The 25,000-nt window shown below is 39.0% G+C and overlaps 1 protein-coding gene and 2 long non-coding RNA genes across 7 annotated transcripts in view; 1 reads left to right on the top strand and 2 right to left on the bottom strand.

Annotated features, from left to right (window-relative positions):
• LOC115224739 (epidermal growth factor receptor substrate 15-like 1) overlaps positions 1 to 25,000 on the bottom strand; it is a 269,100-nt gene that overhangs the window by 34,742 nt on the left and 209,358 nt on the right. The window lies entirely within an intron of this gene.
• On the bottom strand, positions 1,963 to 19,283 carry LOC118768016. Its single transcript, XR_005003936.1, has 2 exons — positions 19,222 to 19,283; positions 1,963 to 2,081 (listed from the first exon to the last, which is right to left on the bottom strand). It is a non-coding gene; the product is annotated as an uncharacterized LOC118768016 (long non-coding RNA).
• Positions 9,898 to 19,902, top strand: LOC118768018. The gene is made up of 3 exons (XR_005003938.1): positions 9,898 to 9,987; positions 19,490 to 19,492; positions 19,892 to 19,902. It is a non-coding gene; the product is annotated as an uncharacterized LOC118768018 (long non-coding RNA).

Genomic DNA, 25,000 nt, shown 5'->3' with positions numbered 1-25,000 from the left:
GGATGATGATATGTGCATCTCTGATCACGAGCAGAAGTAGTGGGGGAGTATCATAGCCATGTGTTGAGAGGGATTCTTTGGGGTTTGAATAATTCACCTCTGGAAACATGGGTGTTTCGTTCAACATCCTTAAACAACCCTTACTCAGGGACCTTTTGAGCGGGATGGGCTACTCGACCAGAAGAAAATTCTAACTGGACCCCACCTACAAGGTCATGTGCTGTTTATCTTGATATGAGATCACCTTGTCGCGCACACATGGTTGTGATGCATGTGCCTAGTGTACCCTTATCAGACGGGTAGTCATGATGGGTATACTGGGCTTCGCATATTTTACCCCAGTGTCACTTTGATGGCATGCACTGCTCTCTCACTCAATAATAATAATAATTAATTCTTTTATTGGCCACAAGGGCTGACAAACATCAATTATTACATAAAGGGACAAAACAGGACGAAAGGTTACAAAGGGTTTTGTCCGTTTGTGAAAAAAAAACCAGCAAAAAGCAGTTTAACAACGAAAAACTCCCAATAGGGAGAGAGAGGCATTACAAAAGGTTCCTGGTGGAAAAAACCCATAAAAGCCAACGGGAGCCTGGTCAAAAAGTTGGGTAGAGAGCCCCTTTCTCCTTTTATATTACCTTTCTAAATCACAGGTGCAACCTCAGAATGGCTCCTTTCATACTGACCATTCTTGCGACATTTATCCACCTTTCAGAAAACTTGCTATCGGACAGCACTTCCCTCTCTACTCTCACCTTCCTTTTCAAGTGAAACTTAATATGATAATAATAATAATAATAATCATAATAATAGAGAAATAAATAGGGGAGTGCCATAGTTTTCACGTGAAATTGGTTGAACGATATTTCAGCACCTAGGTTCAATGATTACATATCAGGTTCAACGATTACATATCAGTTTGCTTAGATTATATAGGACTGAGGTAACTCCTCCAGAAGTTATAGAGAAATAAATAGAATATTAACAAAAAAAAAAAAATGAAGTAGACTGATATGTAATGTTTGAACCTGTGGAAGGCACGCTAGATGCCGAAATATCGTTCAACTAATTTCACATGATAACTATGGTACTCCTCTATTTATTTCTCTATAACTTCTGGAGGAGTTACCTCAGTCCTATATAATCTTAACTAATAATAATGATAATAATAATAATAATAATAATAATGATAATGATGATGATGATGATGATAATAATAATAAATAATAATAATAATAATAATAATAATAATAATAATAATAATAATAATAATAATCAGCCTTGCTAGGCAATGCACATATCTTTAGGGAAGGTTTTATCAATCTGAGGTCCCTTGTGATTTAACAGATGACTAAATACTTATGCATTTTCCATTTATACTGCATGACAAAGTAATACTAATAATCCTTTATACTAAAGGGACAAGGCCTGAAATTTAGTGGGGAGGGGACTAGTCGATTACATTGACCCCATTACTTGACTGGTACTTAATTTATCGACCACAAAAAGATGAAAGGCAAAGTCAACCTCAGCAGAATTTGAACTCAGAACGTAAAGATATGAAATGCTGCTGAGCATTTTGTCCAGCATGCTAACGATTCTGCCAGCTCATCAAATAATAACGAATAATAATAATGGTTTCAAATTTTGGCACAAGGCCAGCAGTTTCAGGGAAGGGGCTAAGTCAATTACATTGATCCCAGTGTGCAACTGGCACTTATTTTACTGACCTTGAAAGGATGAAAGACAAAGTTGACCTTGGCAGGTTTTGAACTCAGAACGTGCAGATGGACAAAGTGCCACTAAGCCTTATGCCCAGTTTTGCAAACATTCTTAAGGAAAGTGTTATCAATTTGAGACCCCTTGTGACTTGACAGATGACCAAATACTCTGGTGCGTTTTCCCCATCTATACAGCATGACAAAGTAATACTAATAATAATGATGATAATTATTATTATTTCAAATTTTGCCACAGGGGTAGCTTGAGGGAGGTGGGGATGAGACCGATTACATTGACCCCAGTGTTCAACTGGTACTTATTTTATCGACCCCAAAAGGATGAAAAGCAAAGTCGACCTCAGTGGAATTTGAACTCATCTCACCCACCCATTACAGGAATTGTAAGATTCTTGTTAAGTGATTTTTCCAAAACAGCAAATTCATAATGGCTAAATTATCTGTTTTACTAAATGCCACACCAAATTTCTGTTTTTATTCAAAATTTTTTGAAACACAGAGAGCGACTGAACTTCATCAGAAATAAAAGACAGGAGACTGTAACAATACTGACAAACACATTTTGTGCGTATGCCATAATACATATATACATATATATTAGGTGCAGGTGTGTCTGTATGGTAAGTAGCTTGCTTCTCAACCACATGGTTCCGGGTTCAATCCCACTGATCGACACTTTGGGCAAGTGTCTTCTACTATAGCCTTGGGCTGACCAAAGCCTTGCACGTGGATTCGGTAGGTGGAAACTGAAAGAAGCCCATTGTACATATATATATATATATATATATGTATATATATATATATTTTTTTTTTATTTTTATATTTATTTTCCCTTTTTCTCTTTTTGTCTCTCTCCCCTTCTCCAAACACACAGAGACACACACACACACACACGCACACAAACACACACGGACACACAGAGACACACACGCACACCTCCACAAAACAATCTACTTTGACCCCAAATGGCATTTGACCATCCTCAAAATCATAAAAGGTGTAATTTATGGCCTGACTACCCACCAACACACACTCAGTGACACCAAAATGGACAGAAAGCTAAAATTCTTAGAACTCCCTAGGGGGTCCAGCAGACCAAAGGAAATCCTTCTTCTTCTTCTTCCCTCTCCTTTCCCTCTTTCTCTTTAGCCTCAGATACAAACGCGAACACACACACACACACATGTTCTCTCTCTCACTTCCTCCTCATCCACTTCACTGAAACTCTATAGAATTATTAAATTCCCCACAAAGGAATTAATTTGATTTGAAAACCCCACTAGAATGGGAGAAAGCGCTAATAATCTGAATGATATGATATATATGTGTAAAAAATGTAATATATAAATAAATATCTATAAATATGAACCATCCGATCTTCTGATTACCTCATTTCTTCTAATATATAATACCTGTACATCATCTCCAAACCTTCCAATACATATATTTGGATGTACATGACATCAGAATGGATGGACTAATATCAGATCCACAAACAGAAGATACCAGAAATACAGAAAATATTGAAAGGAATGGAACAGAACCAGACCCCAAACAGGCTTATACCAAACACGCAGAAGACCTAACACAAATCTGCCAAATATGCAATGCTGAAATAAACAAGACAGAAGCACATCTTCAACAGGGAAATACCAGAAGCATGGAAGATCTATTCACAGAAACCTGTAGTAAGTTGAATTCGCTTCTCTCAAAAATTGATACGCTCTTTGCAAACATTGCTTTAACAACAAATACAATCCAAACACAAAATATTCTCTCTAAAAATAATCAAGCAAACACAACTGACAACACAAATCTTCTGGCGGGACCACCCCAATCACAAAGGACAACAAATGACGAAGAAACAAAAACTGACACAAACCAAGAAAAACCTTCAAAACCCCAAGACTGGAACAAACTTCTAAACCAACGCAAATATGCTTATTGGAAAAGCATACGCTGTAAGAACATAGCCAACATATATCAAAACTGGCGGGACTTGAAGAACCCAATACTCCCTAGAAAATTTCTTATCAAGGAAATAAGGGGTGAAACACTAGAAGAAACAACAATACGTGCAAACCTAGCCCTCTGCCGACTAGAAACGGAAATTTCCCTTCTACAAACACGAAGCACACACCAGGAAGATAAGATTAAAACAATCGATACCGTCATAATGGCCGAGATAACAGAAATGAACAATAACCAAAACAAAGAAAAACTACAACAATTATGGAAAGAGGATACCGAACGAGAGGAGGAAAGATCCAGATTTATGTGGACCAAACAACATGAATGGTTTTTAAACTACGAAAAGAACTATGGGGAAGAATCAATTATGAAGACAAAAAAACTACCAAAACAAATGAATAGATACAACAAACCAACACCACAAACATATTGGACTCCCAGACATCCAAATAAGCCCTACCAAACACAAACCAAAATCCCGCTCCTTACACTGCTGAACCCCCCAATTAACAGATACACAAAATATGAAAGACAACCATCAACCCAAAACCCCACAAAAACAAACACACCAACAGCAAGACGAGCACAATACATACAACCAACAACCTATAACACTTGGAGAGAACAAATAGAATATGAACAACCACCAACACATAACACTGGATATCCTAAAAGGACACACACATGGAACAATATACAAATGGATAGAAATCAACACATAACCTACAACAAACATCAAGGAAATTGAAACCACACAAACACCAACCCCATGCAACCCCACAAATTTACAAGATGGATAAAAAACAACTCCCACTATCAATACAATACAAACATAATACATGAACCATCCACCTACCCACAAAGAAACCTGAACCCGAGTAACAGATATTGGCTCAACAAACACAGAAGATGGGAAGAAAACAACTACCAAAGACAAAACAACACATACAGACCACACAGACCACCCCAACTACAAGAAAACCTAAGAACTGAAAATGGAATTTGGAGACGTAACAACACAACCCATTTTTTAGGGAGAGGATACTTCAACCATACTCCAGACCCAATACACCAAAAATTCCGGATGAACTCACAAAACACATAGACCCCAAAATAATAAACTTATCTAAAAGAGAACTTGACGAAAATGAAATGAACCTACTACTAAAAGGCCTCAAATTTACACTTACACCCACTCCAAACCTCATAGAACTAAAAACTGATATAGACAATTTCAGCCGCTACCTCCGCCTTATGGAATTCTTTGAAAATAAAGAAACAGAAGATAACTCAATCATAAGAAAAAAATCCCACTTCACCCCTTACAAGGGATGTGACAAACACCTTGACACATACATAGAGACAATATCCAAATTCCCTCTCCACACACACAAATGCAAACAGAATCTCCGTAGAGAAGAAAAACAAGCCCTACAAAAACTGAAAAATGACAAATCAATCATTATAAAAGAAGCTGACAAAGGTGGAGCAATAGTAATTATGGACACAGATTACTACAAAGAAAAGATACTAGAGTTACTGAACAACCAGACATATTACAAAGAGGAACCAACACCACCGGAAAAAACAACAATAAAAAAAATTAGAAATTTAGTCAATGAATATCAGGACTCCTTTACAGATTAGGAGAAAGACTATCTATGCAACTCACAAACCAAAGAAAGCAACTTTTATGGATTACCTAAAATTCATAAAAGCTCTGAAATACAGAGAGCCATAAAGGGACAGAGGAACCACTATATAAGAGTACAAAGGCCTGCAGACCTCACAATGAGACCAATAGTAGCAGGACCCCAGGCACCAACACAACAACTAATCCACTTCATAGATATACTCCTCAAACCTTTATGCCCACAGATACCAAGCTACACAAGGGATGACATAGACTTCCTCACACACATTCCAAATACAGTCCCGCAAAACACCATACTTGCAAGCTTTGATGTCACAAATCTATACACAAACATACCACACACCGTAGGTCTAGAAGCTATAAAACAATCAATAGAAAAATACAGAGAACTTATAGACGAACGCTTCAAGACAAACTTTATCACCCAAGCCACCCAACTAATACTCGAAGAAAACACATTCTCATTCAACAACAAGACATACCGACAGATAAAAGCTATGGGTACAAAATTCGCACCTTCATATGCCAACCTGGTGATGGGTTTCCTGGAGAAAAAACTATATGATGAAATAGGGAAAGTCTTCGAACACGACTTCAGAGAAGACATCAAGAAAAAGTGGAAACGCTACCTCGATGACTGCTTCATCTTTTGGAACAGATCAGAAGAGGACCTACAAACATTCCACAACATCCTCAATACGCTGCACCCATCTATCAATTTCACAATAGATACCAGCCACAACGAACTTCCCTTCTAGACATCAACATCAAAATACACAACTCCATCGTCACAACAGACATCCACTACAAAAAAACTGACACACATCAATACTTAAATTTCCACTCCTGCCACCCATCCCACACAAAAAGAAACATCCCATATAGTATGGCACAACGAATATGTAGCATAGTAACTGATTCACAAATACGACTAATAAGACTAGATGAACTCAAAAACTTCCTCCTAGAGCAAAAATACCCCCTTAAACTAATAGAAAATGGAATCACAAGAGCATAAAAACTAGACATCGCACAACTCAGGACACCCAAAACAAAAAACAAAGAAAACACTATCCCTTTTATAAACACACACAACCCTGGAGTTACTAACATCTTCCAAACCATACATTCAAACCTACCAATAGCCTTACAAAGCCCCAAAATGAAAAACATATTAAACAAATATAGCATAAAAAACAGTAGACGACAGGACAAAAACCTAAAAAAACACCTAACAAGAGCGAAATTCTCTTCAGAAACTAAAATGGAATTCTTTGCAAAAGAGAGCGGAGATGATAGATGTGGGATCTGCAGCAACCCCACCTACAAATACATAGAGGGTAACAGAGAGATGAGATTTAAAAATGGTGACATATTCAAAGTAAATGCAGATATGAACTGCAAGACGCAGAACGTCATATACTGCATACCTGCCCCACGTGCAAGGAGAATTACGTAGGTGAAACTGGTAATTCTTTGTGCCAGCGAGCCAGGATCCACCGACAACATATTCGGCAGGAAGAACTACGCAAAATACCACTGGCAATGTTTCTATGGCTGGATGCCCTTCCTAACGCAAACCACTCTGTGAGTGTAGTGGGTGCTTTTTACGTGCCACTGGCACAGGTGCCAAACGAGGCTGGCAAACGGCCACGATCGGATGGTGCTTTTTACGTGCCACCAGCATGGATATATATATATATATATATACACATATACACAGACAGATAGATAGAGAGATAAAAAGAGAGAGAGAGAGAGAGATGAGAATTTGTTTTGGGGCTTGAAAATGCAACCCTGCATCTGAAAAAAAATGCAGTCATTTTTAAATAAGTTTATTCATATACCCAACTAGTTTCAGCAATTTTTTGCTTATCAATGGTACAAATATATCTTTAAAAGTGGGGGTAGGATTAGGAGAGTTTGAAATTACGAATTATTGGACAAGCGTGTTTAAACAATCAAATGTTCACAGGGATAGATAGTAATATCAATGTAAATGTTAGACATTGATATTACTATCTACACCTGTGAAACTCATTGAAATTTATGTGAGCATTTGAACACTTGATGGTTTAAACAGGTATCCAATTTTTACCTGGTAATTTTAAACTCTCCTAAACCCCACCTTTTTTTTTATATATATATATTCATACCATTGGTAAGCAGAAAAACTGTCAAAACTATTTTGGTTTGTGAATATTTGAAAACAACTATATGTTTTCAGATTCAGGGGCATTTTCAAACCCCAAAACAAATTCACCTATATTATTTCCTGTGTATTTATATACATACGTAGGTGTAGGAATGGCTGTGTGGTAAGTAGCTTGCTTACCAACCGCATGGTTCCGGGTTTGGTCCCACTGCGTGGCACCTTGGGCAAATGTCTTCTACTATAGCCTCGGGCCAACCAAAGCCTTGTGAGTGGATTTGGTAGATGGAAACTGAAAGAAGCCAGTCGTATATATGTATATATATTTTGCGGTAACCCCCTTCGGTCATGACTGACCATGGGATTGCACCTGGGAAGTTACCCTCCCAGGCACAAGTCCGGGCAAGGTTGTTTGTAGAAGACCAGCAGTCGCCCATGCATACCGGCCTACCCTCTCCACACCACCAATGTTACCCAAGGGAAAAGCAAAGGGGCCGATATAGCTTGGCACCTGTGATGTCACCACTCATTTCTACAGCTGAGTGAACTGGAGCAACGTGAAATAAAGCGTCTTGCTCAAGAACACAACACGCAGTCCAGTCCGGGATTCGAACCCACAACCTCACGATCGTAAGCTCGACGCTCTAACCACTGAGCCATGTGCCTTCACATGTATATATATATGTGTGTGTATATGTTTGTGCGTCTGTGTTTGTCCCCCCAACATCGCTTAACAACCAATGGTGGTGTGTTTACGTCCCCGTAACTTAGCGGTTCGGCAAAAGAACCAATAGAATAAGTACTAGGCTTACAAAGAATAAGTCCTGCTGTCGATTTGCTCAACTAAACGCAGTGCTCCAGCATGGCCACAGCCAAATGACTAAAACAAGTAAAAGAGTATATATAAAGGTAATCTTCCAAAACTGATTAACAGGGATATATAATCCTAGCAGGTACTATGTTCACTTTTATTGGTTAACAATGCTGGCTAACCTCTCAGTGAACGTAGATGAACTCAAGTTAATTGACTTTACTATACTCAGTTAATCCTCGCTTTGCTAAATCCAAATGTCCTTATAAAGAGTGCATAGTGTCAGTAGAGAAGAAATTATAAATTAATAAAAATCAGGAGAATAGAGATTTACATATCCAGGTTTTATTATACAGTTAATCACATCTTTCTTTGTCAGTACCTACACGTGTTTCCACTACAAGCCAAGCAGAAATCTGTAGGTACTGACAAAGATGTGATTAACTGAATAACAAAACCTGGATACCTAATTCTCAGTTCACCAGATTTTTATTCATATGTATATATATATATCATGGCCGATGCCAGCGCCGCTTCGACTGGTTTCCGTGCCGGTGGCACGTAAAATACTCCAATCCGACCGTACGACAGGCACCCATGCCAACCCCCTTTGCTTGTGAAGACATGTTGGGGAAATCGAAATCGAATTGAACCAGCCAGGATCCCTGGTCTGGTGGTACGTAAAAAGCACTATCTGACTCGTGGCCGATGCCAGCACCTCCTCGACTGGCTTCCGTGCCGGTGGCACATAAAATACACCAATCCGACCGTGGCCGTTGCCAGCCTCACCTGGCACCTGTGCAGGTGGCACGTAAAAAGCACCCACTACACTCACGGAGTGGTTGGCGTTAGGAACGGCATCCAGCTGTAGAAACATTGCCAGATTAGACTGGAGCCTGGTGCAGCCTTCTGGCTTCCCAGATCCCCGGTCGAACCGTCCAACCCATGCTAGCATGGAGAACGGACGTTAAACGATGATGATGATGATTATTACTTGTGTTATATACAGGGGTGGGCAAAAGTAGGCATACAGTTGCTTATTGCAAGTGGAATGTTGCTTTCATTTAGCAATTTCTTTTTTCAAGCCTAAGCGATTCATAAGTCGACTAAGGGGGCCTGCAGGAGATGCCAAGTTCATTAAAAATCCCCTTTTGTGATTTCTGGTGATTTTGAGCGAGTGCTTGAGCCAAGCAACTGTATACCTACTTTTGCCCACCGCAAAACTTATCTTATGAATACATGCATGAATATATTTACAGGTCAACTATAATACAAAATAATTTATTCCACAAAAATGAATTTTTGTATTTTTGATTTTCATATGGGAATACATAGAGAAAAACTGTATTCCCCTCATGTTAAAAAGTTAATCTTATGTTAATTAGAACCAAAAATATATATCTAGATAAAAACATTTTGACACAATTTCAGCCTTTTTCTTGGTAATTTTCTTCTACCCCATTGATTGGTTGAATGAGATGCACATCGTTTACTCAGATCATTCAGAAAAACCCAACAAAATCTAATCGTATTCCGTCCTGATGAGGCTCTCACACATGGCTATTTCTGAGCAGTATTCAACTGTATATTAATAATTATAAACAATGTTCTTCTAGAATGGTCTTTGAATATAAACTCAGCAACTTAAAGCTGGTGTGTGATGTGGTGTGTGTATTTTTTTTTTTTTTACCAAAAGTCAGGATCTTTTCAGCAACTCTTCGTGTGTGTATGTGTGTGTGTGTATGTAGAGTATGTGTGTGTATGTATAGTGTGTGTGTGTGTGTGTTTGTGTGTATATATGTATAGTGTGTGTGTATATGTATAGTGTGTGTGTGTGTGTATATATGTATAGTGTGTGTGTGTGTATATATGTATAGTGTGTGTGTGTATATGTATAGTGTGTGTGTGTGTGTGTGTATATGTATAGGTGTGTGTGTATATATGTATGTGTGTGTGTATGTGTGTGTGTGTGTGATATGTATAGTGTGTGTGGTGTGTATATATGTATAGTGTGTGTGTATATGTATAGTGTGTGTGTGTATATGTATAGTGTGTGTGTGTGTATGTATAGTGTGTGTGTGTATGTATAGTGTGTGTGTGTGTGTATGTATAGTGTGTGTGTGTGTATGTATAGTGTGTGTGTGTATATATGTATAGTGTGTGTGTGTATATGTATGTGTGTGTGTGTGTATATGTATAGTGTGTGTGTGTATATGTATAGTGTGTGTGTGTATATGTATAGTGTGTGTGTGTGTGTATATGTATAGTGTGTGTGTGTATATGTATAGTGTGTGTGTGTATATGTATAGTGTGTGTGTGTGTATATGTATAGTGTGTGTATATGTATAGTGTGTGTGTCTGTGTATTGATAGAGAAGAAAGTCAGTGTAATTCCAATGCAGCACTCAACGTAAACACCTGAACAGCTACACATATGAATTGGAATCTAAGGAAAATTCAAAGTCTACACATGCAGATATTCCAGGCACATCACTAGTAACACCTGTATGTGAGTCTTACGAAGAATAACATACAACCCAAATAAGAATATGAAAAGTGAATTTAGCAGATCTTTATCACCAGTTACAAGTGCTCTGGTACCACACCATTTCTAATGCCCCTGCAGGTAAATGATTTCATGCGAAGATAAGCAAAACTTGCAGTTGATTACATTGGAGTGATGCCTTATCAGACCTGCATCGGAAAATGTATTCTTGTGTCGCGCAATTAACAGCAAATATTGCATGATTTTTCACGTGGAATCATTTACATGCAAATAGCATTGAAAACAGAGTAGTACCGAAACAGGTGTTACTAGTAATAAATATATAATTCAAATAAGAAAAAGAAGAATGAGTTGAGCACATCTTTATTACCAGTAACAATTGCTTCAGTACCACTCTGCTTCTAAAACCATTATGACACATCATCTAGGTTTATTAAATGACAAATATATATATATATACACCATCCAATCGTGGCCGTTCGCCAGCCTCGTCTGGCACCTGTGTCGGTGGCACATAAAATCACCCACTACACTCTCGGAGTGGTTGGCGTTAGGAAGGGCATCCAGCTGTAGAAACACTGCCAGATCTGACTGGCCTGGTGCAGCCTTCGGGCTCCCCAGACCCCAGTTGAACCATCCAACCCATGCTAGCATGGAAAGTAGACGTTAAACGATGATGATGATGATGATGATGATGATATATATCACTATCTGTCTATAAGAAAAGCTACTGAGCAGTTCCTGGCTTTCAGTAAAAGAAAATACAGGATGATCAGTTAATTATGATTTTATTCAACATATTTCTCTTTCAGATTCACACACTTACTGCAACGGTCAATTGGTTTTTCTAAACCCTGTAAAAAAAAACTCAGAAAGTTGGGCCTAAGTCAGGCCTTTCATGATACTCTTAAAGCCAGGAATTTTTCAGCACCCCTCCATATATATGAGTGTGTGTGCATCTATGTGTGTGTGCATATATATATATATATATATTGTTGTATATATATATTGTTGTATTTAGGAATGGTCATTTTGCCAGTTTAGCCAATAAAAACACAGGCACTATATATTTGGTGTTACTTTGCTTCAGTGTTAATTATTTTTTACATTAATCTTAATCTTATTTCGGCCAGAGTTCTTTCGTCACACTCCTGTGACCGCATCAGTGGTCCTTTGTTTTCTTCTTTCTTATTTGTGTCTCTCCTTACTAACCGTCAGCCATTTTGTATAGAAATACAAAATGGCTGACGGTTAGTAAGGAGAGACACAAATAAGAAAGAAGAAAACAAAGGACCACTGATGCGGTCACAGGAGTGTGACGAAAGAACTCTGGCCGAAATAAGATTAAGATTAATGTAAAAAATAATTAACACTGAAGCAAAGTAACACCAAATATATAGTGCCTGTGTTTTTATTGGCTAAACTGGCAAAATGACCATTCCTAAATACAACAATATCTGTTTCAACACACGACTTCACATAAAAAATCTTGCAGAACAAATATTTAAACGTATATATATATATATATATATATATATATATATATATATATATTATATAAAAGGGCTTAGTAAAATAAATTACTTTGCCACATACTGAACTCATTAGAAATAGTAGCTAAAAAAAGTTTTTTTAGCTACTATTTCTAATGAGTTCAGTATGTGGCAAAGTAATTTATTTTACTAAGCCCTTTTATATAATGTAATAATTTGAATTCGCCTTAAATGGTCCCTTTACATACTGAATACTTGGTGAAATTGATTAATAATTAATTAATTTTACCCTCAATTGTTGAAATTATATATATATATATATATATATATATATACATACATACATATGGTAACTTTCTATCAAATAACGCAGTTTGTATATATGTGTATGTATGTGAAAATACATATATATATACATATACATACATATAGTACTTTTCTATCAAATACATTAGTGTGTATGTATGTGAATAAATATATAAAATTTAGAGACAAACCGCTATCTAGTTATTCTATCAATAGTGAAAAGTTTATCTATAATAACCACATAGAAATTAATTAAATATCTTATATTTATTATTCTAAAAATCTCATAATAAATCAAACATGTATATATATGATGATGATGATGATATATATATATATCATCATCATCATCGTTTAGCCACTCCGTCAATATTGACATTTTTTCAGCCATCTTGTGTGCAGCTCATACACTCCTCTCTATACACTTAAAGTGCCAACATGATAACTGCAAACCTACTTTTGGGCCACCCTGTATGTAAGTCAACAAAACCTGTCACCCCTTCAGGGCCAATAAAATAAAGTACCAATCAAATGTTGGGGGTTATAGTATCGAACAAAGACAAAATTGCCACCCTTTGTTCCCATAATACTTTTTTAAATGTTTTCCTAAAGGTCTGTGGTCATCTGCAAACTTTAAGTTTGCCCATGTTTTGTGTGTTCTGAGTAATATAAAGCCTTTCTTTTATAAGTTCCAGCTTAGTTTGTTGGATGAAGAAAATTGAGAATGTGGAATCATTTATAGGTCAACCATGCCTGTCCCCCTTCAGGGCCAATCAAATAAAGTACAAAGTAGGTGATGGGATCATAGCATTGAACTAAAGCAAAATTGTTAGTTTCTGTTCTCATAGTACCTTTTTTAAACATTTTCCTAAAGATCCATGCTTGTTTTCAAACTTTTAGTTTGCCCATGTTTCATATGTTCTGAATAATACAGAGTTTTCCTTTTATAAGGTCTAAATTACACTTTTGGTTGAAGAAAATTGAGAATGTGTATCATATATGATGCATGGACTCTAGGGACGTGTGTCCTGCATATCATTTATATCGGGCATTTATACCAGGAGAATATGTCCTGTGTATCACGTGATACACAGGACAAGAAGAGGGTTAAGGGGGGTGGGAATTGTTTTATCCAATACAGAAATCATCATCATCATCATTATTATTTAGCATCTGTTTTCCATGCTGGCATGGGTTAGACCAGGGATTCTCAACCATTTTGTTTTTTTATCTATGGACCCCTTTGATTACTATTTTACTCTGGTGGACCCCCACAGCCATCCATTGTTGAAAACCTTGTTTTACAGAAACTTCTTTCAAAATTCCTATTTTGTTATTCACACACTAACTTGTGTAGGTTGAACTATGTAAAACATTAGAGAAAGAATCCTCACTGTTTCTTGCAATTAATACCAATACATATATCTAAAGCAAAATTTCTTCAGGTTCTCAACTATTTTTTACCTATGGACACTTTTGATTTTTATTTTATTCTGGTGGACTCCCATAGCCATTCAATGTTTAGAAACTAGTTTTATAGAAACTTCTTTAGAAATTCCTATTTTGTTTGTCACCCATTAACTTGTGTAGGTTGAACTATGTAAAGCATTAAAGAAAAAAAACAGCTGTTTCTTGCAATACATACCAATACATAAATCTAAAGCAAAATATTTTCAGGGGGCTCTTAAAATACTGTTGTGAATCCCTAATTTAATATTCTGTTGCGTGGACCCCAAAAATCTTATATGGACCCCAGTTGAGAACCACTAGGTTGGTCGGTTTGATTGAAAACTGGTAAACTGCAGAGCTGCACCAGGCCACAATCTGATTTGGTATGGTTTCTGCAACTGGATGCCCTTCCAAACACCAACCACTTCGAGAATGTAATGGGTGCTTTTTACGTTCCACCAGCACAGGTGTCAGTTATATTCCACCAGCACAGGTGCCAGCATCAGCCACAACTACAGTTTCACTTGCCTTGACAACTCTACTGAAGCACAGCATATTGCCAAGAGTCCCAGTCACTTATCATTTCCATGTGGCCCAATGTTCGAATGGTGCTTTTTACATGCCACCAGCATCGGTTACAGCTATGATGTCACCTGGCAAGACGTCTCTTCTCAAGCACAGCGTATCGCCAAAGATCTGTCATTTACCACCTCAATGAGGCCCAACGTTCAAAGGATCCTTTCTACGTGCCACCAGAACAGGTGCCTATTACATGACACCAACATCGGCCACAACAACAGTTTCACTCAGCTTAACAGTTCTTCTCAAACATGGCATATCGCCAAAGGTCTCAGTCACTTGTCGTTGCCTCTATGAGGCCCAACTCCTCCATATTCATTTTGAGAGTGAATAACTGTATTTCATGTTTTGTTATCCATATGGCTGAGTCCCTACTACAGTGGATCAAATAATATTATCCTTGATAACATATCTTATTTAATAAGATATTAGAAGCAATAGTGATAATTTCTTCTGAAAACTTAATGTTACCCTATTTCTCTTTTTTTTTTACCCTAAGTATAAGACATGGAATTGTATAAAATATATATTTAACTCTTTGCTTGTCCTAATCATATTCATAAGTCTGTCCTCAACATCCATGCTTATTTTCAGACTTTTAGTTAATCTTTGTTTCATATGTTCTGAGTAATATTAATCTTTCCTTTCATAGGTCCCAAGTCACTCGAGTGGTTGAAAAGAAAAATATTGGGAATGTGGAAGACAGTTGCATCAAGAGGTGCTGATTTCTAATTGTAGAGAGAACATGTGGAAGGGGTAGACCCAGGAAGACATGGGACAATGTGGTGAGAAAGGATCTACAGATGTTGGGACTCACAGAGGGGGTGACGAGGGACCAAAACTCCTAGCGGTTTGCTGTGCTTGAAAAGATATATCAAGCTAGGTAAAAGAATGGTTATCTTTGCATTCAGGCTTGTCTCCTGCATCCCTCTCCAGCTGAGCATTCCTAATCTTGAAGGTTCATGGGTGCTGGTGCCACGTAAAATGCACCCAAAACCAGTGCCACATAATTGTACTCATGCCAGTGCTGTGTAAAAGCACCAAGTACACTTTGTAAAGTGGTTGGCACTTGGAAGGTCACCTAACTGTAGAAACCATGCGAAAACAGACTTGAAGTCCAGGCAGCTCTTCAGTTGGTCAGCTCCTGTCAAACTGTCCAGCCCATGCCAGAACAGAAATGGAGTCCGGGCAGCTCTTCAATTGGTCAACTCCTGTCAAACTGTCCAGCCCATGCCAGAACAGAAATGGAGTCCGGGCAGCTCTTCAATTGGTCAACTCCTGTCAAACTGTCCAGCCCATGCCAGAACAGAAATGGAGTCGGAGCAGCTCTTCAATTGGTCAACTCCTGTCAAACTGTCCAGCCCATGCCAGAACAGAAATGGAGTCGGAGCAGCTCTTCAGTTGGTCAGCTCCTGTCAAACTGTCCATCCCATGCCAGAACAGAAATGGAGTCCGGGCAGCTCTTCAATTGGTCAACTCCTGTCAAACTGTCCAGCCCATGCCAGAACAGAAATGGAGTCCGAGCAGCTCTTCAATTGGTCAACTCCTGTCAAACTGTCCAGCCCATGCCAGAACAGAAATGGATTCCAGGCAGCTCTTCAGTTGGTCAGCTCCTGTCAAACTGTCCAGCCCATGCCAGAACAGAAATGGAGTCCGAGCAGCTCTTCAATTGGTCAACTCCTGTCAAACTGTCCAGCCCATGCCAGAACAGAAATGGAGTCTGGGCAGCTCTTCAATTGGTCAGCTCCTGTCAAACTGTCCAGCCCATGCCAGAACAGAAATGGATTCCAGGCAGCTCTTCAGTTGGTCAGCTCCTGTCAAACTGTCCAGCCCATGCCAGAACAGAAATGGAGTCCGGGCAGCTCTTCAATTGGTCAACTCCTGTCAAACTGTCCAGCCCATGCCAGAACAGAAATGGAGTCCAGGCAGCTCTTCAGTTGGTCAGCTCCTGTCAAAGTCCAGCCCATGCCAGAACAGAAATGGAGTCCGAGCAGCTCTTCAGTTGGTCAGCTCCTGTCAAACTGTCCATCCCATGCCAGAACAGAAATGGAGACCGGGCAGCTCTTCAATTGGTCAACTCCTGTCAAACTGTCCAGCCCATGCCAGAACAGAAATGGAGTCCGAGCAGCTCTTCAATTGGTCAACTCCTGTCAAACTGTCCAGCCCATGCCAGAACAGAAATGGATTCCAGGCAGCTCTTCAGTTGGTCAGCTCCTGTCAAACTGTCCAGCCCATGCCAGAACAGAAATGGAGTCCGAGCAGCTCTTCAATTGGTCAACTCCTGTCAAACTGTCCAGCCCATGCCAGAACAGAAATGGATTCCAGGCAGCTCTTCAGTTGGTCAGCTCCTGTCAAACTGTCCATCCCATGCCAGAACAGAAATGGAGTCCGAGCAGCTCTTCAATTGGTCAACTCCTGTCAAACTGTCCAGCCCATGCCAGAACAGAAATGGAGTCTGGGCAGCACTTCAATTGGTCAGCTCCTGTCAAACTGTCCAGCCCATGCCAGAACAGAAATGGAGTCCGGGCAGCTCTTCAATTGGTCAGCTCCTGTCAAACTGTCCAGCCCATGCCAGAACAGAAATGGAGTCTGGGCAGCTCTTCAGTTGGTCAGCTCCTGTCAAACTGTCCAGCCCATGCCAGAACAGAAATGGAGTCCGGGCAGCTCTTCAATTGGTCAACTCCTGTCAAACTGTCCAGCCCATGCCAGAACAGAAATGGAGTCTGGGCAGCTCTTCAATTGGTCAGCTCCTGTCAAACTGTCCAGCCCATGCCAGAACAGAAATGGATTCCAGGCAGCTCTTCAGTTGGTCAGCTCCTGTCAAACTGTCCAGCCCATGCCAGAACAGAAATGGAGTCCGAGCAGCTCTTCAATTGGTCAACTCCTGTCAAACTGTCCAGCCCATGCCAGAACAGAAATGGATTCCAGGCAGCTCTTCAGTTGGTCAGCTCCTGTCAACTGTCCAGCCCATGCCAGAACAGAAATGGAGTCCGAGCAGCTCTTCAATTGGTCAACTCCTGTCAAACTGTCCAGCCCATGCCAGAACAGAAATGGAGTCTGGGCAGCACTTCAATTGGTCAGCTCCTGTCAAACTGTCCAGCCATGCCAGAACAGAAATGGAGTCCGGGCAGCTCTTCAATTGGTCAGCTCCTGTCAAACTGTCCAGCCCATGCCAGAACAGAAATGGAGTCAGGGCAGCTCTTCAGTTGGTCAGCTCCTGTCAAACGTCCAGCCCATGCCAGAACAAGAAATGGAGTCCGGGCAGCTCTTCAATTGGTCAACTCCTGTCAAACTGTCCAGCCATGCCAGAACAGAAATGGAGTCTGGGCAGCTCTTCAATTGGTCAGCTCCTGTCAAACTGTCCAGCCCATGCCAGAACAGAAATGGATTCCAGGCAGCTCTTCAGTTGGTCAGCTCCTGTCAAACTGTCCAGCCCATGCCAGAACAGAAATGGAGTCCGAGCAGCTCTTCAATTGGTCAACTCCTGTCAAACTGTCCAGCCCATGCCAGAACAGAAATGGATTCCAGGCAGCTCTTCAGTTGGTCAGCTCCTGTCAAACTGTCCAGCCCATGCCAGAACAGAAATGGAGTCCGGGCAGCTCTTCAGTTGGTCAGCTCCTGTCAAACTGTCCAGCCCATACCAGCATGGAAAACAGATGTTAAATGATGATGAAGATGATGATGATGATGATATATATGATGCATGGACTTCAGGGAACTATATCCCATGTCTCACATGTGATACAGCAGACAGGCAAAGAGTTAAAGGGATATTTCACCTGAAATATCAGAACTAAATACCTATTTCTTAGAAATTGTTTCAGTAATTCGTTGTTGTGAGTTAATGTTCAATTTACATTGCTTATAGCTTTCTCGTATTCTGTTATGCTTCAAATAAAGAATATTCTTCTATACGTGTGTGTGTGTCTACCTGTGTTCTTCCATTTTACATCTTCTTAGAAAAAATATTTACTGATAACGTTTGGAGGAGAATATTGTTGAAAAGTGAAATGTGATCACTGAAGAAATATCATACTTACCATTTTGTGGATTTTTGAGAAAGAAAAATAAACAATACAATGATTTGCCATTCTTGGGAATGAAAAGAATGAAAATTCCTATAGAGCCTACCCATATAAATGCAAACAAAATTATCAACACAATTTTTTTTTCCAAATCCTTAGAAATTCCTTATGTTCCTAAAGGATATATAAATACATGCTTTGAAAAAAAAGCTAGAAAATATAATACAAAATATTTAATACTAACCCACCAGCAACTGCCTTTGTACCATGCAACCAGCTAACCAACCAACCAGCTCAATAACATCTCGATTTTATTTAAAATGTTCGTATTTAATTAAAACCTTCCGTTACAGTTTTGAGTAAGAAATTTAAATGACACTGGGTGTGACCTAAAACACCAGCAAATATTAGTTTCAAATTTTGGCACAAGGCCAGCCAAGTTCAGGGGAGCGGGGTAAATTGATTACATTCACACCAGTGCTCAACTGTTATTTATTGTAATGACCCCCAAAAGGGATGAAAAGAAAAATCGACTTCGGCAGAATTTGAACTCAGAACATAAAGACAGACGAAATGCCACAAAGAATTTTGCCCAGTAGGCTGACAATTCTGCCAGTTTGCCATTCGGCAGCATGTAAATATTGGATCTAAAAAGTCACTGGATACAAAAACGGCAACCTTCGACTTTTCTTATCTACAAGGGGTGTTTTTTTAAACCCCAATATTAACACGTTATTACTTACAAAGTCAATCTCAGCAGAAACTGAAGTCGGAATATAAAGACAAACAAATAGCTGCTAAGCCAGTGGTTCCCAACTTTTTCACAGTGGTTCCTGACAGTGGTTCCCAACCCTTTTACAGAAATGATTTTTCCCACAGGCCCCTTTTAATGTGCTTATTCTTATATATATATGAAATTTTGAATTTTGCTCACAGACCCCCAGTACTACCTTTGCATACCAAAAAAGATGAAAAGCAAAGTTGATCTCAGTGGAATTTGAACACACAAGAAATTTCAGGTGTGGAAGCAAGGTTTAGAATCGAAGAGCCTTAGAGTCAATGTTGCAAAGACCAAAGTTCTAGTAAGTAGGAAAGCGAACACATCACACACCCCTTCAGGTAGGTGGCCCTGCTCGATCTGTAGAAAAGGTGTAGGTAGAGACTCCAGAAGATGTACCCAGTGTAAGCTATGGACACATAAGAGGTGCAGCAACATCAAAGGGAGATTAACCAGGAAGATAGCTTTCATGTGCAGCAGATGCACAGGGGCAATAAACACCACAGATGCTCAGAAAACAGATTCCATCACATGCCAGGGGAAGAAACTAGAAGTAATTGATAGCTTTCGCTACCTAGGTGAGCAAGTCTGTGGTGGGGGTGGATGCTCAGAGAGTGTTACCACTAGAATAAGAACAACCTGAGCAAAGTTCAGAAAGCTTCTACTCCTACTGGTGACAAAGAGCCTCTTGCTCAGAGTGAAAGGTAGATTGTACGATGCGTGTGTGTGAACTTCCAAGCTTCACGGCCGTGAAACATGGGCCATGACTGCTGAAGACATGCGTAGGCTCGAAAGAAATGAAGCTAGCATGATCTGCTAGATGTGTAATGTCAGTGTGCACACACGACAGAATGTAAGCGCCCTGAGAGAAATGTTAAACCTAAGAAGCATCAGATGTGGTGTGCAAGAGAGACGTTTGCATTGGTATGGTCATGTACTATGGATGGCTGAGGACAGCTAATTGAAGAAGTGCCACTCCCAAAGAGTGGAAGGAATCTGGAGTAGAAGGAGACCTAGGAAGACATGGGATGAGGTAGTGAAGCATGACCTTCGAACGTTGGGCTTCACAGAGGCAATGACAAAAGACCGAGACCTCTGGAGGTATGCTGTGACTGTAAAGACCTGGAAAATAAAGTGAGTTCACAGCTGTAACCTACATCAGTGTCGCATAACTAGCCCACTCCAAAGTACCTTGGATCGTAGGGTGACATGCCGTGCTTCAGGAGACCTATTGAGTCAAGTACATCAAAATCAAATGGAAATTGTAGTGGTGATCCCCATGCCAGTGGCATGTACAAAGCACCGTTTGAACATGGTCGATGCCAGAGCCACCTTGACTGGCTTCTGTGCCAGTGGCACGTAAAAAGCACCAACTGATCGTGGTTGTTGCCAGCCCTCTCTGGTCCTGTGCCGGTGGCACATAAAAAGCACCCACTTCACTCTCTGAGTGGTTGGCATTACGAAGGGCATCCTGCTGTAGAAACATTGCCAGATCAGACTGGAGCCTGGTGCAGCTTCTTGGCTACCAAGATCACAGTCAAACCACCCAACCCATGCCAGCATGGAAAACAGACGCTAAACAATGATGAATGATGATGAATATAAAGATGAACAAAATGATTGCTAAGTTATATTACTAAATTTTTCATTATTTTCAAAATCAATTAGAACAAAGGCGGTATTCTTCTACTAAAGTGATCTAAATGAAAACCTCCAGAATTAATTATAACAAAAGCAGTGCATTTCAACAGAAATATGGTAACAAAATAGTTGAAGTGATCCAAATTTAAGCCTTCCACCAAAATTCTATATTAATCTATGTTCCAAATACCAGCTTAACAAAGACAAAATTATTGTAATAAATTCTACTTTATTTTCATTATTAATTTTAACAAAGAGATTTTCAACACAAACATGATAACAAAAGATTTAATTTTCTTATATACACTTTATTTTATATTACATAAATGCATTTTGTAGATGTATATTTTTCTATTCACACTATACACCATCTTCACATTACACACCCACGCTCCCTATTATATCATAATATTTTCTTTAAATTAATTTTGCAACTAGGAGTAAGTTACAAATCACATCTGGTCGTGGATTTTCAGTATCTATTAATACTTGGGTAGTGGAGGTGCAATGGCCCAGTGGTTAGGGCAGCGGACTCGCGGTCGTAGGATCGCGGTTTCAATTCCCAGACCGGGCATTGTGAGTGTTTATTGAGCTAAAACACCTAAAGCTCCACGAGGCTCCAGCAGGGGATGGTGGTGATCCCTGCTGTACTCTTTCACCACAACTTTCTCTCACTCTTTCTTCCTGTTTCTGTTGTACCTGTATTTCAAAGGGCCGGCCTTGTCACTCTCTGTGTCACGCTGAATATCCCCGAGAACTACGTTAAGGGTACACGTGTCTGTGGAATGCTCAGCCACTTGCACGTTAATTTCACAAGCAGGCTGTTCCGTTGATCGGATCAACCGGAACCCTCGTCGTCGTAACTGATGGAGTGCTTCCATCCATGCAATACTTGGGTCCTTGTAAAGTACGGGCAATGATCCCAATCCCCCCAAAAAAAAGACTTGCTCTAAACTCTGATCAATTTACAAAAACTATCGTAATGAAAGTTCATAAGAACTCCATGCAAATGTACAATATACATGTGTGTGTCTGTGTGTGTGTGTACACATATTGCTGAAATTATCCAAGAAGTCATTTGATGTTATATAACAGTATTTGCTGATGAGCTCAGAATAAAACTAAAACATGTCTTGAATTGTCTGCAGTGCACACCAGAAGAGAGAAAAAAGAAAAGAAACGAAAAAACTATTGGATGCAAGCATAGGTGTGTGATTACAAAGTTCCTTTTGCAACTACAGGGGTTTTGGCCCCACTGTGCTGTATAACAGCATGGAAAATGATGACACAAGTAGGCAATATAGACACTGATTACACAAATAATAATAATAATAATAATAATAATAATAATAATAATAATAAGCTGACTGAACAGTGAGGAGAAAAGAAACTGCCAACAAAGATAATAACCTAAATAAACATGCATCAGGCTGCAAGTGAACAAAAAGATGAGGGAGAAATAAATATAGAAACGAATAGAAATTTTTTTTTAGTTGTCTTTCTTTGTTTTTTGGATTCTTTTTTCTCCTTGTCATTTTGTCTTTAAATGGAAACAGAGATGAGAATAAAAAAAAGGAAAAAGAAATGAAAGAAAAAGCAAATGCATTGTGCAAGACTAAAATAAATTGTAATCAGGAATTTTAATTCAAGTTTAAAAAAAAAATTTTTTTGTCTGTGAATATTTTTACCCTATTCATATATATATATATATATATATATACATATATATACTTTTGTGTAACATTTTCATTTGTTCATTCTTTGAAATTTTTAACTTCGTAAAACTTTTGGCTGATAAAACAAGATTCATCAAAAATTTCCATTTATTTTTGATAGATCAAATCAGAATGGATATAAAAATACAAGAAGAGATTGAATTTAAATAAAAAAAAAATGTTTTTCTTCTTCTTTTAAACCAAAACTGAATTACCAACTCAAATAACTGATTTAAAAAATTTTTCTTTTAAAAAACCATTATGATGACACAATTTCAGCTCAGAAATGGTTGTTTAGTTGAGATTTTCAGTAGAAATGTCTAACAGAGATTCATGGTTAATCAAGAAGCACGTCTTTTTTTTCTTCTTTCTTTTAAAACAGTGGAACTTGAAGCACAGCAAAAATATGAATAACAACAAACAACCTGTAAATACTGGGTGGGAAGACCTTTTGGATAGAAAAACTCAAAAGCTGACAATGTGACTCAAACCCACATCTCCATTTGACTTTATCTGTCCAAAAGGGGATTCTGAACCCAATACTTACATGTTGTTATTTATAGCTTTATGCGCTCCAAGATTCACTGTTCCAAAAAACAGATAAATAAAAAATTTAGATTATTTAGAAACATGTATTAAAGCAACATTCTCCAATGATTTCTTTTGATGCCAATGGCATTTCTGAAGTATTTCTTTCCTCCTTTTTTTTTTCTTTTCTCTCTAAACAATTCTAGATTTCTACACCAATACATGTGCAAATGCATGGTTTAGTGGTTAGGGTATTGGATTCATGATCATAAGATTGTGGTTTCAATTCCTGGATCAGGTGATGCATTGTGTTCTTGTGCAAAACACTTCATTTCACATTCCTGCACTCCACTCAGCTGGCAAAAATGAGTATTTAGGGTGTTGGACTCATGATGGAAACATCATGGTTTCAATTCCAGGACTGGATGACGTGTTGTGTTCTTGAGCAAAACACTTCATTTCACGTTGCTCCAGTCCGCTCAGCTGGTAAAAATGAGTGACCCTACGACAGACCTGCATTCCATCCAGGGAGGAATATATAGACCAGAGAAACCAGGAAACCAGCCGAGTGCTTCTTGCAGAGTAATGTAATCTAAGCAACACCAAAAAATGTAGAACCTTGTCCTTTTATGTAACGATTCCCTCGTCACTAGTCTAGTAAGTACAGTGAGGTCTAATCAATGAGGTTAGAATAACATTGAAACCTGACCAGAGTTCTCTCTCATAGTTGCTTTGTATAAGTCTATGTCTTGTGGCTACTGAAGACAGGGACAGAAAATTGTCATGCTGATGATGGTCATTGAACCAGAATCACATGTTCATGACTGTCCTCTTATCTCCTGATAATAAACATATCCTGTTCCTTCATGGAATGTCAGTTTTAGAGAATTCCCCCTTCGTTAAATGGAGCTCATCTTAATTGCTATTTGGCAGTTATGATACATCTTCTAGAGGTACACATAATTTAATGAATCAAAAATTTAGGTTTTATGGTGTTTGATATGCCTGTATTTGTCTATGTCTATGTCAGGTCACTTTCGAGTGCTACTGTTAACATGTAACCCAGTACAACCTGTTGCATGGTCGGGTCGTCGGTGACTAAACCGGCAACCCAACCAAGCGTGCTTGGTGATGAAAGTGTTTATTGGATACCCTGTGGGATGAAAAACAAAACCTGTCAAAGGGCAAAGGAACTCTTGAGAGTCAACGGCCAACCAATAAATGTCTTAGGGCTGTATCATGCGCGGGGACATAGAAATAATCGGACAGAATACCCGATTGCGCGGTTAAACCATTGGGATTGAAGGACTCCTAGCCTTTGTTAGGGCATCCTACTATGAGAAGGTAACTCAAGTAACTGGGATAACTCAGACATAAAACCTGCGGCTCAGTGGTTACCGATGATGTTGACTTGTTCTTCTTTTCGGATTATGGCTGCGGTTGCTTAGTGAGTGGGATTGACTCAGTGCACAGCCTTTCCTCACTTTAAAAAAAAATCTTCTTGCACAGGCATTGCACGATAACAACATTGATTAAGCTTCATGCAATGGCCATACTCGATAACGAGGGGGCAGCCACCACCATTAGTCTATGTTCTTCAAATACGTACTACTAGCAACTCTCAGTTATTTCTCTTGGCTCATTTTCGTTT

The sequence above is a fragment of the Octopus sinensis genome, linkage group LG26 (genome assembly GCF_006345805.1).
Source record: "Octopus sinensis linkage group LG26, ASM634580v1, whole genome shotgun sequence".
NCBI lineage: Eukaryota > Metazoa > Mollusca > Cephalopoda > Octopoda > Octopodidae > Octopus > Octopus sinensis.
The sequence above is the reverse complement of the archived record's forward strand: the minus strand, read 5'-3'. Positions and strand labels throughout refer to the sequence as shown.